The 4,398-nt window shown below is 43.3% G+C and overlaps 1 protein-coding gene across 3 annotated transcripts in view; it reads left to right on the forward strand.

Moving 5' to 3' along the window:
• The first annotated feature begins 3,834 nt into the window (after positions 1 to 3,834).
• rtbdn (retbindin) overlaps positions 3,835 to 4,398 on the forward strand; it is a 23,705-nt gene continuing 23,141 nt past the window's right edge. For all 3 annotated transcript variants that reach the window (XM_015044599.1, XM_015044600.1, XM_015044601.1), the window contains exon 1: positions 3,835 to 4,121. The gene's annotated coding sequence lies outside the window, so the exon portion shown is untranslated. The remainder of the gene's footprint in view (positions 4,122 to 4,398) is intronic.

The raw sequence follows: 4,398 nt of genomic DNA on the forward strand, positions 1-4,398 counted from the left end.
TGGTTCATTGTTGAATTATAATTTTAAGTAATCAGACAAATTTTAATAAACAAAGATTACGCGAGTAAATGCACAAGTCACTTTTTTGTATAGCTATGTGATCCTATGTGGAAAAAGACATTTCCCTCTAAATATAATAACTGGCTCTTATCATCAACAGTCTTCATTGCAATATTGTTTCCGTATCTTTTCAAACATGAACTGATTCAGGACATGATCAACTGGATTCAAGTCAGGAGTTTAATTTGGCCACCCTAAAACCTTTAGTTTGTGAACTCATGGCCGGGCGTTATCCTGCAGGATTTTCTGACAGAGAGCAGAATTTATTCTCCAGTAAAATTAAACCAGAAACATTGGTTAATCACAGTTAATACATGGTTTAACAAGGGCTGGTGTTACTTTTCCACACAAGGACATGTTTGCTTGGACAACGTTTTTCTCTTTAATAAATGAAATGTTTGTTTTTTACTCAGATGATCTTTACCTGAACATCGGTACCATGTGAAACATTGTAAGTGTGACCACAGCAAAACTAGAGTAAATGGGAAAGAGAAGCTTCAAGGCTGTTTTTGTTGAGGTCATAATTGATCTACTTACAGCTTCACTTTCTAGGCACATTAGTTGGTTTCTTCTACTTCTTCCCCCTCTGCTATGCCCAACCTCCAAGGAGTTCACCAAGGTTCTTGTCTTGAACCTCTCCTCTGCTCTATACACAAATTCTTCAAGGTACCAAGTGAAAGCCGTCAATGCTGGTGCCAGTGTTCTCACTCCAAACCATACTTTTTTCTGCTGGATTCCACGTTGGATACAAAATCTTTGTTTTCATCTGAAGTCTTTTCTTGGCTTTTGGCTTCTTGTTCAGTGACTGTGCAACTTTCTTCACCCTTATCCTCCATCACAGAATGTCAGGATCCTTCAACCTATACAGAGGTTTCAGTGTTGCTGCTCAGACTTTTGAATTATGACATTTGCATGACTTTCTACTTGGTTAAAACTCTTGACAGTTTCAACAAACAAATAAAAAGTGGTCCCCCAAAATGGTTTGGGGCACCACTATTCTCCTAAGGATACAGACTGACTTCAGTACAGTAAGGGACTAATGGATGAGGTGATGTAAAATTAGTGAATAGAACCTTCTTCGTTCTTCCAGAGGACAACAGCTGGATTGTCATCAGGTCCTCCAAAACCCCAATTACAGGAAGCATCCTGCCAAGGCAACCAAGGAGTGGCTTGAGAAGAGGACACCCTGAAATCAAGGAATGTCCTGGTCAGTCTCTAGATCTCAATCCTACAGATATCAGTGTAGAAAGGTGAACATAAGTGGAAGCTAAGAAACCTAAAGGGTTTAGAAGTGTTTGGTACACACGAGTGGGATTCTGAGAGGTGTGTAAACCCAGTGACACACAACGAGAAAGGCCTTACTCACACTCGCCAACTAAAGTTTTTCCAACAAGAATCAACTCAATGTTTCCAGGAGGATCAAATATTTATGATAAATGTTCAGTCATTCACTGAATCTACAAAAAAACCCCAAAACAAAACAAGAATCCGCAGAGAATTCCTTCTTCCTTTGACTTTGGTTTCCACTAAAGAGTTCGCCATTTTGGAGAAATAGGTCAGTGGATCAAATCAAAGAAAATACCAAACAGGGGATTCAGTCACTCAAAAGGACGAGTGAGGCTACATGGCAACTGAGGGGCTATGCAGGGTCTAAACACAGGCAGTGCCCCAACCTGGCTAAATGAGAAAGAGGGTACACACAGAGATCTCTGTTGGCCTGCTTTGTCCTCTCTCTCACTCTTTCTCTCTCTCTCTCACTTCCCTGAATAGCTCCCACACAAAGATATCGTTATTTTGTCTCTAATTACCAGATGAAGAGCTGTTTGTCTGTATGCCTCTCGCTCCACCGCTCTCACCCCCAGAAATAAAGTGCTCAGTGGTGATTACCCTGGACAGTTACAAAACAGTCTGGTGGATCACAGGGGCCATGTGAGCCCTTGCTGTCTCCATGAGCGGTATAGAAAATATCTGGATATGCTAAGGGAGATAAGCATGCATATGTTAGTTTTCTGCCAATATAACACTTCTTGCTTAGAAACCACTAAGTTCTGTTTTGGTCTCATCAGTTGGTCTTTTCACAGCTTTCTTTTGATAATACATTTTTCCTTACAGCTCTTCTATAAATGCCTGTGGAGTGTGCAACTGACAGTAGTCTTACCAACACACTCTTCCTCCTTGGCGTTGGATCTCTTCAGCTCCTCCAGAGCTACCATGTCAGTATCAACGTTATGCTTTTGAAGCTTCTTTTGCTCTGGTGTGGCTTTAGTCAGTTCTTCCCAAATCAGCTCTGGCTAGATTTTCCCCTGGTCTTTGGAACCACTCCAAGGTGGTACAAGGAAGGTCAAGCATTCTGTGCAAGTGACTTGATTGGCAACAGACTTAATTTGTTTGGACCTTGGATTTGGATGGGCAAAGACGGTGCTTGCAAACTCCTCAAACAACAACATCTCAGCCACCATTTTCGATAGGCTATGAGACCGTAATAGTTGGCAAGATGGCAAGCTGCATATTGATAATTCCATGGTCAAACATTGAGGTCCAAAGCTTTTTATCCAATTGTGGTGGAAGATTGCGTATGGCGTCAACCTTAGGGGGCAACCCCAACAAACAAATATACCGAGAGACATCATTGGAGCATCAACCGCAGCTGCTGCACACTCATGGCCCGCACATATTCCCACATTCCCAACCAGGTTCCTGCCCATAGTCATGCCCTCATAGTGAGGAACGCACTATCAATGGAGACGAACCCAACTTGAGTAGAACCAAACCAGGCATTACTTGACAATGGACAAACGGATTTACATAGTATAATAAAGAACAAAAGTTGATCAAAGTCAGAGTACGTATGGTAATTGGAATATTCCATTCTCATATTCTCAAATTCCATTCTGTCAAAGATTTGTTTTTATTAGACATTTGGAGGACTCTACTATCTGAGCAGTACTGACATGAAAAAGCAAGGTAAAGTGTGAATGGTTTGAAGTTGCTCTGTTAAAAAGTTTAAGGAGTATGAGTGCAAGGCATTGTATCTAGGCCACAAGACGGTCCCCATCTGCCATTAGGGCCAAAAGCCGTAGGAGCGTTCTGGAGCCAGAGAGAAAGAGATGAACCCAGCCAGGGATTAGGCTGGCACAACAGGTCCAAGAGGATGTGAGATTACAAGAGGAGCAACAACAACACACGGGGTAAACCTGCTGACATGTTTACGTAACAGTTCAGCTCATGCACCTCAGCATGTCTGCAAAACAACATATTAATGTCCTGTAAGAACTTCATCTGCTTTTTTTAATACTGGGGAACAGGAAAATGATCTCTGTGTCGGATGAAGGGGAATGTTTTTTTTTTATTATTATTATTTTGCAAAGTGCAGCAGCTTCTCGAGCTTTGTTCTGCGGAGAGCTGTGTTCTCTGCCCTCAGCATATCATCCAGTATTAAATCTCATCCGCCACCTCCTCTGACCCTGTCATCTGGGGGAAATGTCCTGACCTCAGAGCGTGTCAGCAACGGAGCCCAGTGCCCGGACAGGTGTGACTCAGCACCTGTTTGTCAGCCTCTGGGACTGAAGGGCAAAGCATCACCTTTAAATCAAATCTTCTTGGTGTGTTTTTCCCAGCAGTCCTTGGACGGGTGGAAGGAAAGCTGTCAACAAGGAGGATTTGGAAAACATCCTATTGGGAGATTAACAAGGACAGAACCCCGGTCCTTTTCTGTGCATGTGTGAGTGCTTGCGTGCAGGAGAGAAAGAGAGAAAGAGGGAGGGAGGGAGAGACAGGACATCCCAGCGTGTGGCAGATGGAGGAGGGAGGTGGGGGTGAGGAGCCTGGTAGGAGGCTGGCATGTTTTCCCATCTAAACCGGTGACAAAGTGGCGAGCAGCGGCTCCCCAGAGCAGAGGAGATCACAGCCACCGCACGGAGAGGGACGCGGAGCGGGAGGAGAGCCGAACACCGCACAGCCTGCAGCCGCTGGAGCCACAGCATCGGGGCGGGGATCTGAACTGAGCCACATCGGAGGGAGCGACGTTTTTCTTTTTTCTCCTTTTTAAACCCGGAGAGCAGGTGAGTAAAGAAGCGGTGGATCGGTTATTTCCACGTGATTCGGTTGGTTTTTGTTGACGAGTGACGCCGAAGGCTGTCAAAGCTAATCGACTAAAACATGCATTGGAAAAAAAAAAATCCCGTTTAAAAGAGAAAAATGCCTTGTTTAAAGGTCATCGGGTCACAAACTCGCAAATTAAAAGCACTTTGAGATGTTAAAGTTGGAGCTTTTTTTTTTTTTTTTTTTTTTTTTTTAAAATTTTTTTTAACTTAAAATTTTCCTTTTTTTTTCCCGTTT

Source organism: Poecilia latipinna, unplaced genomic scaffold, assembly GCF_001443285.1.
Source record: "Poecilia latipinna isolate Pla-1442-1.1 unplaced genomic scaffold, P_latipinna-1.0 Scaffold683, whole genome shotgun sequence".
NCBI lineage: Eukaryota > Metazoa > Chordata > Actinopteri > Cyprinodontiformes > Poeciliidae > Poecilia > Poecilia latipinna.